Source organism: Anopheles funestus, unplaced genomic scaffold, assembly GCF_943734845.2.
Source record: "Anopheles funestus unplaced genomic scaffold, idAnoFuneDA-416_04 scaffold_8_ctg1, whole genome shotgun sequence".
NCBI lineage: Eukaryota > Metazoa > Arthropoda > Insecta > Diptera > Culicidae > Anopheles > Anopheles funestus.
In genome coordinates this window covers 550,266-569,961 of record NW_026045349.1, presented here as the reverse complement: position 1 = coordinate 569,961, position 19,696 = coordinate 550,266, and positions in this window count along the sequence as shown.

Sequence of the window (19,696 nt, the reverse complement as noted above, 5' to 3'; positions counted from 1 at the left end):
GTCTTGGCTAATGTGTCTTGGCTAAGGTGTCTTGGCTATTGTGTCTTGGCTAAGGTGTCTTGGCTAAGGTGTCTTGGCTAAGGTGTCTTGGCTAAGGTGTCTTGGCTAAGGTGTCTTGGCTAAGGTGTCTTGGCTAAGGTGTCTTGGCTAAGGTGTCTTGGCTGAGGTGTCTTGGCTAAGGTGTCTTGGCTAATGTGTCTCGGCTAAAGTGTCTTGGCTAATGTGTCTTGGCTAAGGTGTCTTGGCTAAGGTGTCTTGGCTAATGTGTCTTGGCTAATGTGTCTTGGCTAAGGTGTCTTGGCTAAGGTGTCTTGGCTAATGTGTCTCGGCTAAAGTGTCTTGGCTAAGGTGTCTTGGCTAAGGTGTCTTGACTAAGGTGTCTTGGCTAAGGTGTCTTGGCTAAGGTGTCTTGGCTAAGGTGTCTTGGCTAATGTGTCTCGGCTAAGGTGTCTTGGCTAAGGTGTCTTGGCTAAGGTGTCTTGGCTAAGGTGTCTTGGCTAAGGTGTCTTGGCTAAGGTGTCTTGGCTAAGGTGTCTTGGCTAAGGTGTCTTGGCTAAGGTGTCTTGGCTAAGGTGTCTTGGCTAAGGTGTCTTGGCTAAGGTGTCTTGGCTAAGGTGTCTTGGCTAATGTGTCTCGGCTAATGTGTCTCGGCTAATGTGTCTTGGCTAATGTGTCTTGGCTAATGTGTCTCGGCTGAGGTGTCTTGGCTAAGGTGTCTTGGCTAATGTGTCTCGGCTAAAGTGTCTTGGCTAATGTGTCTTGGCTAAGGTGTCTTGGCTAAGGTGTCTTGGCTAATGTGTCTTGGCTAATGTGTCTCGGCTAAGGTGTCTTGGCTAAGGTGTCTTGGCTAAGGTGTCTTGGCTAAGGTGTCTTGGCTAAGGTGTCTTGGCTAAGGTGTCTTGGCTAATGTGTCTCGGCTAATGTGTCTCGGCTAATGTGTCTTGGCTAATGTGTCTTGGCTAATGTGTCTCGGCTGAGGTGTCTTGGCTAAAGTGTCTTGGCTAATGTGTCTCGGCTAAAGTGTCTTGGCTAATGTGTCTTGGCTAAGGTGTCTTGGCTAAGGTGTCTTGGCTAATGTGTCTTGGCTAATGTGTCTTGGCTAAGGTGTCTTGGCTAAGGTGTCTTGGCTAAGGTGTCTTGGCTAAGGTGTCTTGGCTAATGTGTATCGGCTAAAGTGTCTTGGCTAAGGTGTCTTGGCTAAGGTGTCTTGGCTAAGGTGTCTTGGCTAATGTGTCTCGGCTAATGTGTCTCGGCTAATGTGTCTTGGCTAATGTGTCTTGGCTAATGTGTCTCGGCTAATGTGTCTTGGCTAAGGTGTCTTGGCTAATGTGTCTTGGCTAAGGTGTCTTGGCTAAGGTGTCTTGGCTAATGTGTCTTGGCTAAGGTGTCTTGGCTAAGGTGTCTTGGCTAAGGTGTCTTGGCTAATGTGTCTTGGCTAATGTGTCTTGGCTAATGTGTCTTGGCTAAGGTGTCTTGGCTAAGGTGTCTTGGCTAATGTGTCTTGGCTAAGGTGTCTTGGCTAAGGTGTCTTGGCTAAGGTGTCTTGGCTAAGGTGTCTTGGCTAAGGTGTCTCGGCTAATGTGTCTTGGCTAAGGTGTCTTGGCTAATGTGTCTTGGCTAATGTGTCTTGGCTAAGGTGTCTTGGCTAAGGTGTCTTGGCTAAGGTGTCTTGGCTAAGGTGTCTTGGCTAAGGTGTCTTGGCTAAGGTGTCTTTGCTAAGGTGTCTTTGCTAATGTGTCTCGGCTAAGGTGTCTTGGCTATTGTGTCTTGGCTATTGTGTCTTGGCTAAGGTGTCTTGGCTAAGGTGTCTTGGCTTAGGTGTCTTGGCTAAGGTGTCTTGGCTAAGGTGTCTTGGCTAAGGTGTCTTGGCTAAGGTGTCTTGGCTAAGGTGTCTTGGCTAAGGTGTCTTGGCTATTGTGTCTTGGCTAATGTGTCTTGGCTAAGGTGTCTTGGCTAAGGTGTCTTGGCTAAGGTGTCTTGGCTAAGGTGTCTTGGCTAAGGTGTCTTGGCTAATGTGTCTTGGCTAAGGTGTCTTTGCTAAGGTGTCTTTGCTAATGTGTCTCGGCTAAGGTGTCTTGGCTATTGTGTCTTGGCTATTGTGTCTTGGCTAAGGTGTCTTGGCTAAGGTGTCTTGGCTTAGGTGTCTTGGCTAAGGTGTCTTGGCTAAGGTGTCTTGGCTAAGGTGTCTTGGCTAAGGTGTCTTGGCTAAGGTGTCTTGGCTAAGGTGTCTTGGCTATTGTGTCTTGGCTAAGGTGTCTTGGCTAAGGTGTCTTGGCTAAGGTGTCTTGGCTAAGGTGTCTTGGCTAAGGTGTCTTGGCTAATGTGTCTTGGCTAAGGTGTCTTGGCTATTGTGTCTTGGCTAAGGTGTCTTGGCTAAGGTGTCTTGGCTAAGGTGTCTTGGCTAAGGTGTCTTGGCTAAGGTGTCTTGGCTAAGGTGTCTTGGCTAAGGTGTCTTGGCTAAGGTGTCTTGGCTAAGGTGTCTTGGCTAAGGTGTCTTGGCTAAAGTGTCTTGGCTTATGTGTCTTGGCTTATGTGTCTTGGCTAATGTGTCTTGGCTATTGTGTCTTGGCTAAGGTGTCTTGGCTAAGGTGTCTTGGCTAATGTGTCTTGGCTAAGGTGTCTTGGCTAAGGTGTCTTGGCTAATGTGTCTCGGCTAAAGTGTCTTGGCTAATGTGTCTTGGCTAAGGTGTCTTGGCTAAGGTGTCTTGGCTAATGTGTCTTGGCTAATGTGTCTTGGCTAAGGTGTCTTGGCTAAGGTGTCTTGGCTAATGTGTCTCGGCTAAAGTGTCTTGGCTAAGGTGTCTTGGCTAAGGTGTCTTGACTAAGGTGTCTTGGCTAAGGTGTCTTGGCTAAGGTGTCTTGGCTAAGGTGTCTTGGCTAATGTGTCTCGGCTAAGGTGTCTTGGCTAAGGTGTCTTGGCTAAGGTGTCTTGGCTAAGGTGTCTTGGCTAAGGTGTCTTGGCTAAGGTGTCTTGGCTAAGGTGTCTTGGCTAAGGTGTCTTGGCTAAGGTGTCTTGGCTAAGGTGTCTTGGCTAAGGTGTCTTGGCTAAGGTGTCTTGGCTAAGGTGTCTTGGCTAATGTGTCTCGGCTAAGGTGTCTTGGCTATTGTGTCTTGGCTAATGTGTCTCGGCTAAAGTGTCTTGGCTAAGGTGTCTTGGCTAAGGTGTCTTGGCTAATGTGTCTTGGCTAATGTGTCTTGGCTAAGGTGTCTTGGCTAAGGTGTCTTGGCTAAGGTGTCTTGGCTAAGGTGTCTTGGCTAAGGTGTCTTGGCTAAGGTGTCTTGGCTAAGGTGTCTTGGCTAATGTGTCTTGGCTAAGGTGTCTTGGCTAAGGTGTCTTGGCTAATGTGTCTCGGCTAAAGTGTCTTGGCTAAGGTGTCTTGGCTAAGGTGTCTTGGCTAATGTGTCTTGGCTAATGTGTCTTGGCTAAGGTGTCTTGGCTAAGGTGTCTTGGCTATTGTGTCTTGGCTAAGGTGTCTTGGCTAAGGTGTCTTGGCTAAGGTGTCTTGGCTAAGATGTCTTGGCTAATGTGTTTCGGCTAAGGTGTCTTGGCTAAGGTGTCTTGGCTAATGTGTCTTGGCTAAGGTGTCTTGGCTAAGGTGTCTTGGCTAAGGTGTCTTGGCTAAGGTGTCTTGGCTAAGGTGTCTTGGCTAAGGTGTCTTGGCTAAGGTGTCTTGGCTAATGTGTCTTGGCTAAGGTGTCTTGGCTAATGTGTCTTGGCTAAGGTGTCTTGGCTAAGGTGTCTTGGCTAATGTGTCTTGGCTAATGTGTCTTGGCTAATGTGTCTTGGCTAATGTGTCTGGGCTAATGTGTCTCGGCTAATGTGTCTTGGCTAATGTGTCTTGGCTAATGTGTCTTGGCTAAGGTGTCTTGGCTAATGTGTCTTGGCTAATGTGTCTCGGCTAATGTGTCTTGGCTAAGGTGTCTTGGCTAAGGTGTCTTGGCTAATGTGTCTTGGCTAATGTGTCTTGGCTAAGGTGTCTTGGCTAAGGTGTCTTGGCTAAGGTGTCTTGGCTAAGGTGTCTCGGCTAAGGTGTCTTGGCTAAGGTGTCTTGGCTAAGGTGTCTTGGCTAAGGTGTCTTGGCTAAGGTGTCTTGGCTATTGTGTCTTGGCTAAGGTGTCTTGGCTAAGGTGTCTTGGCTAATGTGTCTTGGCTAATGTGTCTTGGCTAAGGTGTCTTGGCTAAGGTGTCTTGGCTAAGGTGTCTTGGCTAAGGTGTCTTGGCTAAGGTGTCTTGGCTAATGTGTCTTGGCTAAGGTGTCTTGGCTAAGGTGTCTTGGCTAAGGTGTCTTGGCTAAGGTGTCTTGGCTAAGGTGTCTTGGCTAATGTGTCTTGGCTAAGGTGTCTTGGCTAAGGTGTCTTGGCTAAGGTGTCTTGGCTAAGGTGTCTTGGCTAAGGTGTCTTGGCTAATGTGTCTCGGCTAAGGTGTCTTGGCTAAGGTGTCTTGGCTAAGGTGTCTTGGCTAAGGTGTCTTGGCTAAGGTGTCTTGGCTAAGGTGTCTTGGCTAAGGTGTCTTGGCTAAGGTGTCTTGGCTAAGATGTCTTGGCTAATGTGTCTCGGCTAAGGTGTCTTGGCTAAGGTGTCTTGGCTAATGCGTCTTGGCTAAGGTGTCTTGGCTAAGGTGTCTTGGCTAAGGTGTCTTGGCTAAGGTGTCTTGGCTAATGTGTCTCGGCTAAGGTGTCTTGGCTATTGTGTCTTGGCTAAGGTGTCTTGGCTAAGGTGTCTTGGCTAAGGTGTCTTGGCTAAGGTGTCTTGGCTAATGTGTCTTGGCTAAGGTGTCTTGGCTAAGGTGTCTTGGCTATTGTGTCTTGGCTAAGGTGTCTTGGCTAAGGTGTCTTGGCTAAGGTGTCTTGGCTAAGGTGTCTTGGCTAAGATGTCTTGGCTAATGTGTCTCGGCTAAGGTGTCTTGGCTAAGGTGTCTTGGCTAATGTGTCTCGGCTAATGTGTCTTGGCTAAGGTGTCTTGGCTAATGTGTCTTGGCTAATGTGTCTTGGCTAAGGGGTCTTGGCTAAGGTGTCTTGGCTAAGGTGTCTTGGCTAATGTGTCTTGGCTAAGGTGTCTTGGCTAATGTGTCTTGGCTAATGTGTCTTGGCTAAGGTGTCTTGGCTAAGGTGTCTTGGCTAAGGTGTCTTGGCTAAGGTGTCTTGGCTAAGGTGCCTTGGCTAATGTGTCTTGGCTAATGTGTCTCGGCTAAGGTGTCTTGGCTATTGTGTCTTGGCTAAGGTGTCTTGGCTAAGGTGTCTTGGCTAAGGTGTCTTGGCTAAGGTGTCTTGGCTAAGGTGTCTTGGCTAAGGTGTCTTGGCTAATGTGTCTTGGCTAAGGTGTCTTGGCTAAGGTGTCTTGGCTAAGGTGTCTTGGCTAAGGTGTCTTGGCTATTGTGTCTTGGCTAAGGTGTCTTGGCTAAGGTGTCTTGGCTAAGGTGTCTTGGCTAATGTGTCTCGGCTAAAGTGTCTTGGCTAAGGTGTCTTGGCTAAGGTGTCTTGGCTAAGGTGTCTTGGCTAAGGTGTCTTGGCTAATGTGTCTTGGCTAAGGTGTCTTGGCTAAGGTGTCTTGGCTAAGGTGTCTTGGCTAAGGTGTCTTGGCTAATGTGTCTCGGCTAAGGTGTCTTGGCTAAGGTGTCTTGGCTAAGGTGTCTTGGCTAAGGTGTCTTGGCTAAGGTGTCTTGGCTAAGGTGTCTTGGCTAAGGTGTCTTGGCTAAGGTGTCTTGGCTAATGTGTCTCGGCTAAGGTGTCTTGGCTAAGGTGTCTTGGCTAAGGTGTCTTGGCTAAGGTGTCTTGGCTATTGTGTCTTGGCTAAGGTGTCTTGGCTAAGGTGTCTTGGCTAAGGTGTCTTGGCTAAGGTGTCTTGGCTAAGATGTCTTGGCTAATGTGTCTCGGCTAAGGTGTCTTGGCTAAGGTGTCTTGGCTAATGTGTCTTGGCTAAGGTGTCTTGGCTAAGGTGTCTTGGCTAAGGTGTCTTGGCTAAGGTGTCTTGGCTAAGATGTCTTGGCTAATGTGTCTCGGCTAAGGTGTCTTGGCTAAGGTGTCTTGGCTAATGTGTCTCGGCTAATGTGTCTTGGCTAAGGTGTCTTGGCTAATGTGTCTTGGCTAATGTGTCTTGGCTAAGGGGTCTTGGCTAAGGTGTCTTGGCTAAGGTGTCTTGGCTAATGTGTCTTGGCTAAGGTGTCTTGGCTAATGTGTCTTGGCTAATGTGTCTTGGCTAAGGTGTCTTGGCTAAGGTGTCTTGGCTAAGGTGTCTTGGCTAAGGTGTCTTGGCTAAGGTGCCTTGGCTAATGTGTCTTGGCTAATGTGTCTCGGCTAAGGTGTCTTGGCTATTGTGTCTTGGCTAAGGTGTCTTGGCTAAGGTGTCTTGGCTAAGGTGTCTTGGCTAAGGTGTCTTGGCTAAGGTGTCTTGGCTAAGGTGTCTTGGCTAATGTGTCTTGGCTAAGGTGTCTTGGCTAAGGTGTCTTGGCTAAGGTGTCTTGGCTAAGGTGTCTTGGCTAAGGTGTCTTGGCTAATGTGTCTCGGCTAAGGTGTCTTGGCTAAGGTGTCTTGGCTAAGGTGTCTTGGCTAAGGTGTCTTGGCTAAGATGTCTTGGCTGATGTGTCTCGGCTAAGGTGTCTTGGCTAAGGTGTCTTGGCTAATGTGTCTTGGCTAAGGTGTCTTGGCTAAGGTGTCTTGGCTAAGGTGTCTTGGCTAAGGTGTCTTGGCTAAGGTGTCTTGGCTAATGTGTCTCGGCTAAAGTGTCTTGGCTAAGGTGTCTTGGCTAAGGTGTCTTGGCTAAGGTGTCTTGGCTAAGGTGTCTTGGCTAATGTGTCTTGGCTAAGGTGTCTTGGCTAAGGTGTCTTGGCTAAGATGTCTTGGCTAATGTGTCTCGGCTAAGGTGTCTTGGCTAAGGTGTCTTGGCTAATGTGTCTTGGCTAAGGTGTCTTGGCTAAGGTGTCTTGGCTAAGGTGTCTTGGCTAAGGTGTCTTGGCTATTGTGTCTTGGCTAAGGTGTCTTGGCTAAGGTGTCTTGGCTAAGGTGTCTTGGCTAATGTGTCTCGGCTAAAGTGTCTTGGCTAAGGTGTCTTGGCTAAGGTGTCTTGGCTAAGGTGTCTTGGCTAAGGTGTCTTGGCTAATGTGTCTTGGCTAAGGTGTCTTGGCTAAGGTGTCTTGGCTAAGGTGTCTTGGCTAAGGTGTCTTGGCTAATGTGTCTCGGCTAAGGTGTCTTGGCTAAGGTGTCTTGGCTAAGGTGTCTTGGCTAAGGTGTCTTGGCTAAGGTGTCTTGGCTAAGGTGTCTTGGCTAAGGTGTCTTGGCTAAGGTGTCTTGGCTAATGTGTCTCGGCTAAGGTGTCTTGGCTAAGGTGTCTTGGCTAAGGTGTCTTGGCTAAGGTGTCTTGGCTATTGTGTCTTGGCTAAGGTGTCTTGGCTAAGGTGTCTTGGCTAAGGTGTCTTGGCTAAGGTGTCTTGGCTAAGATGTCTTGGCTAATGTGTCTCGGCTAAGGTGTCTTGGCTAAGGTGTCTTGGCTAATGTGTCTTGGCTAAGGTGTCTTGGCTAAGGTGTCTTGGCTAAGGTGTCTTGGCTATTGTGTCTTGGCTAAGGTGTCTTGGCTAAGGTGTCTTGGCTAAGGTGTCTTGGCTAAGGTGTCTTGGCTATTGTGTCTTGGCTAAGGTGTCTTGGCTAAGGTGTCTTGGCTAAGGTGTCTTGGCTAATGTGTTTCGGCTAAAGTGTCTTGGCTAAGGTGTCTTGGCTAAGGTGTCTTGGCTAATGTGTCTTGGCTAATGTGTCTTGGCTAAGGTGTCTTGGCTAAGGTGTCTTGGCTATTGTGTCTTGGCTAAGGTGTCTTGGCTAAGGTGTCTTGGCTAATGTGTCTCGGCTAAGGTGTCTTGGCTAAGGTGTCTTGGCTAAGGTGTCTTGGCTTAGGTGTCTTGGCTAAGGTGTCTTGGCTAAGGTGTCTTCGAAAAGGTGTCTTGGCTAAGGTGTCTTGGCTAAGGTGTCTTGGCTAAGGTGTCTTGGCTGAGGTGTCTTGGCTAATGTGTCTCGGCTAAGGTGTCTTGGCTAATATGTCTTGGCTAAGGTGTCTTGGCTAATGTGTCTTGGCTAATGTGTCTTGGCTAAGGTGTCTTGGCTAAGGTGTCTTGGCTAATGTGTCTCGGCTAAAGTGTCTTGGCTAAGGTGTCTTGGCTAAGGTGTCTTGGCTAAGGTGTCTTGGCTAAGGTGTCTTGGCTAATGTGTCTTGGCTAAGGTGTCTTGGCTAAGGTGTCTTGGCTAAGGTGTCTTGGCTAAGGTGTCTTGGCTAATGTGTCTCGGCTAAGGTGTCTTGGCTAAGGTGTCTTGGCTAAGGTGTCTTGGCTAAGGTGTCTTGGCTAAGGTGTCTTGGCTAAGGTGTCTTGGCTAAGGTGTCTTGGCTAAGGTGTCTTGGCTAATGTGTCTCGGCTAAGGTGTCTTGGCTATTGTGTCTTGGCTAAGGTGTCTTGGCTAAGGTGTCTTGGCTAAGGTGTCTTGGCTAAGGTGTCTTGGCTAATGTGTCTTGGCTAAAGTGTCTTGGCTAAGGTGTCTTGGCTAAATGTGTCTTTTCTAATGTGTCTTGCCTAATGTGTCTTGGCTAAGGTGTCTTGGCTAAGGTGTCTTGGCTAAGGTGTCTTGGCTAAGGTGTCTTGGCTAATGTGTCTCGGCTAAGGTGTCTTGGCTAAGGTGTCTTGGCTAAGGTGTCTTGGCTAAGGTGTCTTGGCTAAGGTGTCTTGGCTAAGGTGTCTTGGCTAAGGTGTCTTGGCTAATGTGTCTCGGCTAAGGTGTCTTGGCTATTGTGTCTTGGCTAAGGTGTCTTGGCTAAGGTGTCTTGGCTAATGTGTCTCGGCTAAAGTGTCTTGGCTAAGGTGTCTTGGCTAAGGTGTCTTGGCTAATGTGTCTTGGCTAAGGTGTCTTGGCTAATGTGTCTTGGCTAATGTGTCTTGGCTAAGGTGTCTTGGCTAAGGTGTCTTGGCTAATGTGTCTTGGCTAATGTGTCTTGGCTAAGGTGTCTTGGCTAAGGTGTCTTGGCTAAGGTGTCTTGGCTAAGGTGTCTTGGCTAAGGTGTCTTGGCTAAGGTGTCTTGGCTAAGGTGTCTTGGCTAATGTGTCTCGGCTAAGGTGTCTTGGCTAAGGTGTCTTGGCTAAGGTGTCTTGGCTAAGGTGTCTTGGCTAAGGTGTCTTGGCTAAGGTGTCTTGGCTAATGTGTCTCGGCTAAAGTGTCTTGGCTAAGGTGTCTTGGCTAAGGTGTCTTGGCTAATGTGTCTTGGCTAATGTGTCTTGGCTAAGGTGTCTTGGCTAAGGTGTCTTGGCTAAGGTGTCTTGGCTAAGGTGTCTTGGCTAAGGTGTCTTGGCTAAGGTGTCTTGGCTAATGTGTCTCGGCTAAGGTGTCTTGGCTATTGTGTCTTGGCTTAGGTGTCTTGGCTAAGGTGTCTTGGCTAAGGTGTCTTGGCTAAGATGTCTTGGCTAATGTGTCTCGGCTAAGGTGTCTTGGCTAAGGTGTCTTGGCTAATGTGTCTTGGCTAAGGTGTCTTGGCTAAGGTGTCTTGGCTAAGGTGTCTTGGCTAAGGTGTCTTGGCTAAGGTGTCTTGGCTAAGGTGTCTTGGCTAAGGTGTCTTGGCTAATGTGTCTCGGCTAAGGTGTCTTGGCTAAGGTGTCTTGGCTAAGGTGTCTTGGCTAAGGTGTCTTGGCTAAGGTGTCTTGGCTAATGTGTCTTGGCTAAGGTGTCTTGGCTAAGGTGTCTTGGCTAAGGTGTCTTGGCTAAGGTGTCTTGGCTAATGTGTCTTGGCTAAGGTGTCTTGGCTAAGGTGTCTTGGCTAATGTGTCTCGGCTTATGTGTCTTGGCTAAAGTGTCTTGGCTAAGGTGTCTTGGCTAAGGTGTCTTGGCTAAGGTGTCTTGGCTAATGTGTCTCGGCTAAGGTGTCTTGGCTATTGTGTCTTGGCTAAGGTGTCTTGGCTAAGGTGTCTTGGCTAAGGTGTCTTGGCTAAGCTGTCTTGGCTAATGTGTCTCGGCTAAGGTGTCTTGGCTAAGGTGTCTTGGCTAATGTGTCTCGGCTAATGTGTCTTGGCTAAGGTGTCTTGGCTAAGGTGTCTTGGCTGAGGTGTCTTGGCTAATGTGTCTCGGCTAAGGTGTCTTGGCTAATGTGTCTCGGCTAAGGTGTCTTGGCTATTGTGTCTTGGCTAAGGTGTCTTGGCTAAGGTGTCTTGGCTAATGTGTCTCGGCTAAAGTGTCTTGGCTAAGGTGTCTTGGCTAAGGTGTCTTGGCTAATGTGTCTCGGCTAAGGTGTCTTGGCTAAGGTGTCTTGGCTAAGGTGTCTTGGCTAAGGTGTCTTGGCTAAGGTGTCTTGGCTAATGTGTCTTGGCTAATGTGTCTTGGCTAAGGTGTCTTGGCTAAGGTGTCTTGGCTATTGTGTCTTGGCTAAGGTGTCTTGGCTAAGGTGTCTTGGCTAAGGTGTCTTGGCTAAGGTGTCTTGGCTAAGATGTCTTGGCTAATGTGTCTCGGCTAAGGTGTCTTGGCTAAGGTGTCTTGGCTAATGTGTCTCGGCTAATGTGTCTTGGCTAAGGTGTCTTGGCTAATGTGTCTTGGCTAAGGTGTCTTGGCTAAGGTGTCTTGGCTAAGGTGTCTTGGCTAATGTGTCTTGGCTAATGTGTCTTGGCTAAGGTGTCTTGGCTAAGGTGTCTTGGCTAAGGTGTCTTGGCTAAGGTGTCTTGGCTAAGGTGTCTTGGCTAATGAGTCTTGGCTAATGTGTCTCGGCTAAGGTGTCTTGGCTATTGTGTCTTGGCTAAGGTGTCTTGGCTAAGGTGTCTTGGCTAAGGTGTCTTGGCTAAGGTGTCTTGGCTAATGTGTCTTGGCTAAGGTGTCTTGGCTAATGTGTCTTGGCTAAGGTGTCTTGGCTAAGTTGTCTTGGCTAAGGTGTCTTGGCTAAGGTGTCTTGGCTAAGGTGTCTTGGCTAATGTGTCTCGGCTAAGGTGTCTTGGCTATTGTGTCTTGGCTAAGGTGTCTTGGCTAAGGTGTCTTGGCTAAGGTGTCTTGGCTAATGTGTCTCGGCTAAAGTGTCTTGGCTAAGGTGTCTTGGCTAAGGTGTCTTGGCTAAGGTGTCTTGGCTAAGGTGTCTTGGCGAATGTGTCTTGGCTAAGGTGTTTTGGCTAAGGTGTCTTGGCTAATGTGTCTTGGCTAAGGTGTCTTGGCTAATGTGTCTTGGCTAATGTGTCTTGGCTAAGGTGTCTTGGCTAAGGTGTCTTGGCTAATGTGTCTTGGCTAATGTGTCTTGGCTAAGGTGTCTTGGCTAAGGTGTCTTGGCTAAGGTGTCTTGGCTAAGGTGTCTTGGCTAAGGTGTCTTGGCTAAGGTGTCTTGGCTATTGTGTCTTGGCTAAGGGGTCTTGGCTAAGGTGTCTTGGCTAAGGTGTCTTGGCTAATGTGTCTTGGCTAAGGTGTCTTGGCTAAGGTGTCTTGGCTAAGGTGTCTTGGCTAAGGTGTCTTGGCTAATGTGTCTTGGCTAATGTGTCTCGGCTAAGGTGTCTTGGCTATTGTGTCTTGGCTAAGGTGTCTTGGCTAAGGTGTCTTGGCTAAGGTGTCTTGGCTAAGGTGTCTTGGCTAAGGTGTCTTGGCTAAGGTGTCTTGGCTAAGGTGTCTTGGCTAATGTGTCTCGGCTAAAGTGTCTTGGCTAAGGTGTCTTGGCTAAGGTGTCTTGGCTAAGGTGTCTTGGCTAATGTGTCTCGGCTAAAGTGTCTTGGCTAATGTGTCTTGGCTAAGGTGTCTTGGCTAAGGTGTCTTGGCTAATGTGTCTTGGCTAATGTGTCTTGGCTAAGGTGTCTTGGCTAAGTTGTCTTGGCTAATGTGTCTCGGCTAAAGTGTCTTGGCTAAGGTGTCTTGGCTAAGGTGTCTTGGCTTATGTGTCTCGGCTAAAGTGTCTTGGCTAATGTGTCTTGGCTAAGGTGTCTTGGCTAAGGTGTCTTGGCTAAGGTGTCTTGGCTAATGTGTCTCGGCTAAGGTGTCTTGGCTATTGTGTCTTGGCTAAGGTGTCTTGGCTAAGGTGTCTTGGCTAAGGTGTCTTGGCTAATGTGTCTCGGCTAAAGTGTCTTGGCTAAGGTGTCTTGGCTAAGGTGTCTTGGCTAAGGTGTCTTGGCTAAGGTGTCTTGGCTAAGGTGTCTTGGCTAATGTGTCTCGGCTAAAGTGTCTTGGCTAAGGTGTCTTGGCTAAGGTGTCTTGGCTAAGGTGTCTTGGCTAAGGTGTCTTGGCTAAGGTGTCTTGGCTAAGGTGTCTTGGCTAATGTGTCTTGGCTAATGTGTCTTGGCTAATGTGTCTTGGCTAAGGTGTCTTGGCTAAGGTGTCTTGGCTAATGTGTCTCGGCTAAGGTGTCTTGGCTAAGGTGTCTTAGCTATTGTGTCTTTGCTAAGGTGTCTTGGCTAAGGTGTCTTGGCTAAGGTGTCTTGGCTTAGGTGTCTTGGCTAAGGTGTCTTGGCTAAGGTGTCTTGGCTAATGTGTCTCGGCTAAGGTGTCTTGGCTATTGTGTCTTGGCTAAGGTGTCTTGGCTAAGGTGTCTTGGCTAAGGTGTCTCGGCTAAGGTGTCTTGGCTAAGGTGTCTTGGCTAAGGTGTCTTGGCTAAGGTGTCTTGGCTAAGGTGTCTTGGCTAATGTGTCTCGGCTAAAGTGTCTTGGCTAAGGTGTCTTGGCTAAGGTGTCTTGGCTAAGGTGTCTTGGCTAAGGTGTCTTGGCTAAGGTGTCTTGGCTAAGGTGTCTTGGCTAATGTGTCTCGGCTAAGGTGTCTTAGCTATTGTGTCTTGGCTAAGGTGTCTTGGCTAAGGTGTCTTGGCTAAGGTGTCTTGGCTTAGGTGTCTTGGTTAAGGTGTCTTGGCTAAGGTGTCTTGGCTAAGGTGTCTTGGCTAAGGTGTCTTGGCTAAGGTGTCTCGGCTAAAGTGTCTTGGCTAATGTGTCTTGGCTAAGGTGTCTTGGCTAAGGTGTCTTGGCTAATGTGTCTTGGCTTATGAGTCTTGGCTAAGGTGTCTTGGCTAAGGTGTCTTGACTAATGTGTCTCGGCTAAAGTGTCTTGGCTAAGGTGTCTTGGCTAAGGTGTCTTGGCTAAGGTGTCTTGGCTAAGGTGTCTTGGCTAAGGTGTCTTGGCTAAGGTGTCTTGGCTAAGGTGTCTTGGCTAAGGTGTCTTGGCTAATGTGTCTCGGCTAAGGTGTCTTGGCTAAGGTGTCTTGGCTAAGGTGTCTTGGCTAAGGTGTCTTGGCTAAGGTGTCTTGGCTAATGTGTCTCGGCTAAGGTGTCTTGGCTAAGGTGTCTTGGCTAAGGTGTCTTGGCTTAGGTGTCTTGGCTAATGTGTCTTGGCTAAGGTGTCTTGGCTAAGGTGTCTTGGCTAAGGTGTCTTGGCTAAGGTGTCTTGGCTAATGTGTCTCGGCTAAGGTGTCTTGGCTATTGTGTCTTGGCTAAGGTGTCTTGGCTAAGGTGTCTTGGCTAAGGTGTCTTGGCTAAGGTGTCTTGGCTAAGGTGTCTTGGCTAATGTGTCTCGGCTAAGGTGTCTTAGCTATTGTGTCTTGGCTAAGGTGTCTTGGCTAAGGTGTCTTGGCTAAGGTGTCTTGGCTTAGGTGTCTTGGCTAAGGTGTCTTGGCTAAGGTGTCTTCGCTAAGGTGTCTTGGCTAAGGTGTCTTGGCTAAGGTGTCTTGGCTAAGGTGTCTTGGCTGAGGTGTCTTGGCTAATGTGTCTCGGCTAAGGTGTCTTGGCTAATGTGTCTTGGCTAAGGTGTCTTGGCTAATGTGTCTTGGCTAATGTGTCTTGGCTAAGGTGTCTTGGCTAAGGTGTCTTGGCTAATGTGTCTTGGCTAAGGTGTCATGGCTAAGGTGTCTTGGCTAAGGTGTCTTGGCTAAGGTGTCTTGGCTAAGGTGTCTTGGCTAATGTGTCTTGGCTTATGTGTCTTGGCTATTGTGTCTTGGCTAAGGTGTCTTGGCTAAGGTGTCTTGGCTAAGGTGTCTTGGCTAAGGTGTCTTGGCTAAGGTGTCTTGGCTAAAGTGTCTTGGCTAAGGTGTCTTGGCTAAGGTGTCTTGGCTAAGGTGTCTTGGCTAAGGTGTCTTGGCTAATGTGTCTTGGCTAAGGTGTCTTGGCTAAGGTGTCTTGGCTAAGGTGTCTTGGCTAATGTGTCTTGGCTAATGTGTCTTGGCTATTGTGTCTTGGCTAAGGTGTCTTGGCTAAGGTGTCTTGGCTAAGGTGTCTTGGCTAAGGTGTCTTGGCTAAGGTGTCTTGGCTAATGTGTCTCGGCTAAGGTGTCTTGGCTATTGTGTCTTGGCTAAGGTGTCTTGGCTAAGGTGTCTTGGCTAATGTGTCTCGGCTAAGGTGTCTTGGCTAAGGTGTCTTGGCTAAGGTGTCTTGGCTAAGGTGTCTTGGCTAAGGTGTCTTGGCTAAGGTGTCTTGGCTGAGGTGTCTTGGCTAAGGTGTCTTGGCTAATGTGTCTCGGCTAAAGTGTCTTGGCTAATGTGTCTTGGCTAAGGTGTCTTGGCTAAGGTGTCTTGGCTAATGTGTCTTGGCTAATGTGTCTTGGCTAAGGTGTCTTGGCTAAGGTGTCTTGGCTAAGGTGTCTTGGCTAAGGTGTCTTGGCTAAGGTGTCTTGGCTAATGTGTCTCGGCTAAGGTGTCTTGGCTAAGGTGTCTTGGCTAAGGTGTCTTGGCTAAGGTGTCTTGGCTAAGGTGTCTTGGCTAAAGTGTCTTGGCTAAGGTGTCTTGGCTAATGTGTCTTGGCTTATGTGTCTTGGCTATTGTGTCTTGGCTAAGGTGTCTTGGCTAAGGTGTCTTGGCTAAGGTGTCTTGGCTAAGGTGTCTTGGCTAATGTGTCTTGGCTAAGGTGTCTTGGCTAAGGTGTCTTGGCTAAGGTGTCTTGGCTAAGGTGTCTTGGCTAATGTGTCTTGGCTAAGGTGTCTTGGCTAAGGTGTCTTGGCTAAGGTGTCTTGGCTAATGTGTCTCGGCTAATGTGTCTTGGCTATTGTGTCTTGGCTAAGGTGTCTTGGCTAAGGTGTCTTGGCTAAGGTGTCTTGGCTAAGGTGTCTTGGCTAAGGTGTCTTGGCTAATGTGTCTCGGCTAAGGTGTCTTGGCTATTGTGTCTTGGCTAAGGTGTCTTGGCTAAGGTGTCTTGGCTAATGTGTCTCGGCTAAGGTGTCTTGGCTAAGGTGTCTTGGCTAAGGTGTCTTGGCTAAGGTGTCTTGGCTAAGGTGTCTTGGCTAAGGTGTCTTGGCTAAGGTGTCTTGGCTGAGGTGTCTTGGCTAAGGTGTCTTGGCTAATGTGTCTCGGCTAAAGTGTCTTGGCTAATGTGTCTTGGCTAAGGTGTCTTGGCTAAGGTGTCTTGGCTAATGTGTCTCGGCTAAAGTGTCTTGGCTAAGGTGTCTTGGCTAAGGTGTCTTGGCTAAGGTGTCTTGGCTAAGGTGTCTTGGCTAAGGTGTCTTGGCTAATGTGTCTCGGCTAAGGTGTCTTGGCTAAGGTGTCTTGGCTAAGGTGTCTTGGCTAAGGTGTCTTGGCTAAGGTGTCTTGGCTAATGTGTCTCGGCTAAAGTGTCTTGGCTAAGGTGTCTTGGCTAAGGTGTCTTGGCTAATGTGTCTTGGCTAAGGTGTCTCGGCTAAGGTGTCTTGGCTATTGTGTCTTGGCTAAGGTGTCTTGGCTAAGGTGTCTTGGCTAAGGTGTCTTGGCTAATGAGTCTTGGCTTATGTGTCTTGGCTAAAGTGTCTTGGCTAAGGTGTCTTGGCTAAGGTGTCTTGGCTAAGGTGTCTTGGCTAAGGTGTCTTGGCTAATGTGTCTCGGCCAAGGTGTCTTGGCTAAGGTGTCTTGGCTAAGGTGTCTTGGCTAAGGTGTCTCGGCTAATGTGTCTTGGCTAATGTGTCTCGGCTAAAGTGTCTTGGCTAAGGTGTCTTGGCTAAGGTGTCTTGGCTAAGGTGTCTTGGCTAAGGTGTCTTGGCTAAGGTGTCTTGGCTAATGTGTCTCGGCTAAGGTGTCTTAGCTATTGTGTCTTGGCTAAGGTGTCTTGGCTAAGGTGTCTTGGCTTAGGTGTCTTGGCTAAGGTGTCTTGGCTAAGGTGTCTTGGCTAAGGTGTCTTGGCTAAGGTGTCTTGGCTAAGGTGTCTTGGCTAAGGTGTCTTGGCTGAGGTGTCTTGGCTAATGTGTCTCGGCTAAGGTGTCTTGGCTAATGTGTCTTGGCTAAGGTGTCTTGGCTAAGGTGTCTTGGCTAATGTGTCTCGGCTAAAGTGTCTTGGCTAAGGTGTCTTGGCTAAGGTGTCTTGGCTAATGTGTCTTGGCTAAGGTGTCTTGGCTAAGGTGTCTTGGCTAATGTGTCTCGGCTAAGGTGTCTTAGCTATTGTGTCTTGGCTAAGGTGTCTTGGCTTAGGTGTCTTGGCTAAGGTGTCTTGGCTAAGGTGTCTTGGCTAATGTGTCTCGGCTAAAGTGTCTTGGCTAAGGTGTCTTGGCTAAGGTGTCTTGGCTAAGGTGTCTTGGCTAAGGTGTCTTGGCTAAGGTGTCTTGGCTAAGGTGTCTTGGCTAAGGTGTCTTGGCTAATGTGTCTCGGCTAAAGTGTCTTGGCTAATGTGTCTTGGCTAAGGTGTCTTGGCTAATGTGTCTCGGCTAAGGTGTCTTAGCTATTGTGTCTAGGCTAAGGTGTCTTGGCTAAGGTGTCTTGGGTAAGGTGTCTTGGGTAAGGTGTCTTGGCTAAGGTGTCTTGGCTAAGGTGTCTTGGCTAAGGTGTCTTGGCTAAGGTGTCTTGGCTAAGGTGTCTTGGCTAATGTGTCTCGGCTAAGGTGTCTTGGCTATTGTGTCTTGGCTAAGGTGTCTTGGCTAAGGTGTCTTGGCTAAGGTGTCTTGGCTAAGGTGTCTTGGCTAATGTGTCTCGGCTAAGGTGTCTCGGCTAAGGTGTCTTGGCTAAGGTGTCTTGGCTAAGGTGTCTTGGCTAAGGTGTCTTGGCTAAGGTGTCTTGGCTAATGTGTCTCGGCTAAAGTGTCTTGGCTAATGTGTCTTGGCTAAGGTGTCTTGGCTAAGGTGTCTTGGCTAAGGTGTCTTGGCTAAGGTGTCTTGGCTAATGTGTCTTGGCTAAGGTGTCTTGGCTAAGGTGTCTTGGCTAATGTGTCTTGGCTAAGGTGTCTTGGCTAAGGTGTCTTGGCTAAGGTGTCTTGGCTAAGGTGTCTTGGCTAATGTGTCTCGGCTAAGGTGTCTTGGCTAAGGTGTCTTGGCTAAGGTGTCTTAGCTAATGTGTCTTGGCTAAGGTGTCTTGGCTAAGGTGTCTTGGCTAAGGTGTCTTGGCTAAGGTGTCTTGGCTAATGTGTCTCGGCTAAAGTGTCTTGGCTAAGGTGTCTTGGCTAAGGTGTCTTGGCTAAGGTGTCTTGGCTAAGGTGTCTTGGCTAATGTGTCTCGGCTAAAGTGTCTTGGCTAAGGTGTCTTGGCTAAGGTGTCTTGGCTAAGGTGTCTTGGCTAAGGTGTCTTGGCTAATGTGTCTCGGATAAAGTGTCTTGGCTAAGGTGTCTTGGCTAAGGTGTCTTGGCTAAGGTGTCTTGGCTAAGGTGTCTTGGCTAAGGTGTCTTGGCTAAGGTGTCTTGGCTATTGTGTCTTGGCTAAGGTGTCTTGGCTAAGGTGTCTTGGCTAAGGTGTCTTGGCTAATGTGTCTCGGCTAAAGTGTCTTGGCTAAGGTGTCTTGGCTAAGGTGTCTTGGCTAAGGTGTCTTGGCTAAGGTGTCTTGGCTAATGTGTCTCGGCTAAAGTGTCTTGGCTAATGTGTCTTGGCTAAGGTGTCTTGGCTAAGGTGTCTTGGCTAAGGTGTCTTGGCTAAGGTGTCTTGGCTAATGTGTCTCGGCTAAGGTGTCTTGGCTAAGGTGTCTTGGCTAAGGTGTCTTGGCTAAGGTGTCTTGGCTAAGGTGTCTTGGCTAAGGTGTCTTGGCTAAGGTGTCTTGGCTAAGGTGTCTTGGCTAATGTGTCTCGGCTAAGGTGTCTTGGCTATTGTGTCTTGGCTAAGGTGTCTTGGCTAAGGTGTCTTGGCTAATGTGTCTTGGCTAAGGTGTCTTGGCTAAGGTGTCTTGGCTAATGTGTCTCGGCTAAAGTGTCTTGGCTAAGGTGTCTTGGCTAAGGTGTCTTGGCTAATGTGTCTTGGCTAAGGTGTCTTGGCTAATGTGTCTTGGCTAATGTGTCTTGGCTAAGGTGTCTTGGCTAAGGTGTCTTGGCTAATGTGTCTTGGCTAATGTGTCTTGGCTAAGGTGTCTTGGCTAAGGTGTCTTGGCTAAGGTGTCTTGGCTAATGTGTCTCGGCTAAAGTGTCTTGGCTAAGGTGTCTTGGCTAAGGTGTCTTGGCTATTGTGTCTTGGCTAAGGTGTCTTGGCTAAGGTGTCTTGGCTAAGGTGTCTTGGCTAATGTGTCTTGGCTAATGTGTCTTGGCTAAGGTGTCTTGGCTAAGGTGTCTTGGCTAAGGTTTCTTGGCTAAGGTGTCTTGGCTAAGGTGTCTCGGCTAAGGTGTCTTGGCTATTGTGTCTTGGCTAAGGTGTCTTGGCTAAGGTGTCTTGGCTAAGGTGTCTTGGCTAAGGTGTCTTGGCTAAGGTGTCTTGGCTAAGGTGTCTTGGCTAAGGTGTCTTGGCTAATGTGTCTTGGCTAAGGTGTCTTGGCTAAGGTGTCTTGGCTAAGGTGTCTTGGCTAAGGTGTCTTGGCTAAGGTGTCTTGGCTAATGTGTCTCGGCTAAGGTGTCTTGGCTATTGTGTCTTGCCTAAGGTGTCTTGGCTAAGGTGTCTTGGCTAAGGTGTCTTGGCTAAGGTGTCTTGGCTAATGTGTCTCGGCTAAAGTGTCTTGGCTAAGGTGTCTTGGCTAAGGTGTCTTGGCTAAGGTGTCTTGGCTAAGGTGTCTTGGCTAATGTGTCTCGGCTAAAGTGTCTTGGCTAATGTGTCTCGGCTAAAGTGTCTTGGCTAAGGTGTCTTGGCTAATGTGTCTTGGCTAAGGTGTCTTGGCTAAGGTGTCTTGGCTAATGTGTCTTGGCTAAGGTGTCTTGGCTAAGGTGTCTTGGCTAAGGTGTCTTGGCTAAGGTGTCTTGGCTAAGGTGTCTTGGCTAAGGTGTCTTGGCTAATGTGTCTCGGCTAAGGTGTCTTGGCTATTGTGTCTTGCCTAAGGTGTCTTGGCTAAGGTGTCTTGGCTAAGGTGTCTTGGCTAAGGTGTCTTGGCTAATGTGTCTCGGCTAAAGTGTCTTGGCTAAGGTGTCTTGGCTAAGGTGTCTTGGCTAAGGTGTCTTGGCTAATGTGTCTTGGCTAATGTGTCTCGGCTAAGGTGTCTTGGCTAATGTGTCTCGGCTAAAGTGTCTTGGCTAAGGTGTCTTGGCTAATGTGTCTTGGCTAAGGTGTCTTGGCTAAGGTGTCTTGGCTAATGTGTCTTGGCTAAGGTGTCTTGGCTAAGGTGTCTTGGCTAAGGTGTCTTGGCTAAGGTGTCTTGGCTAAGGTGTCTTGGCTAATGTGTCTTGGCTAATGTGTCTTGGCTAAGGTGTCTTGGCTAAGGTGTCTTGGCTAATGTGTCTCGGCTAAAGTGTCTTGGCTAAGGTGTCTTGGCTAAGGTGTCTTGGCTAATGTGTCTCGGCTAAGGTGTCTTGGCCAAGGTGTCTTGGCTAAGGTGTCTTGGCGAAGGTGTCTTGGCTAATGTGTCTCGGCTAAAGTGTCTTGGCTAATGTGTCTTGGCTAAGGTGTCTTGGCTAAGGTGTCTTGGCTAATGTGTCTCGGCTAAGGTGTCTCGGCTAAGGTGTCTTGGCTAA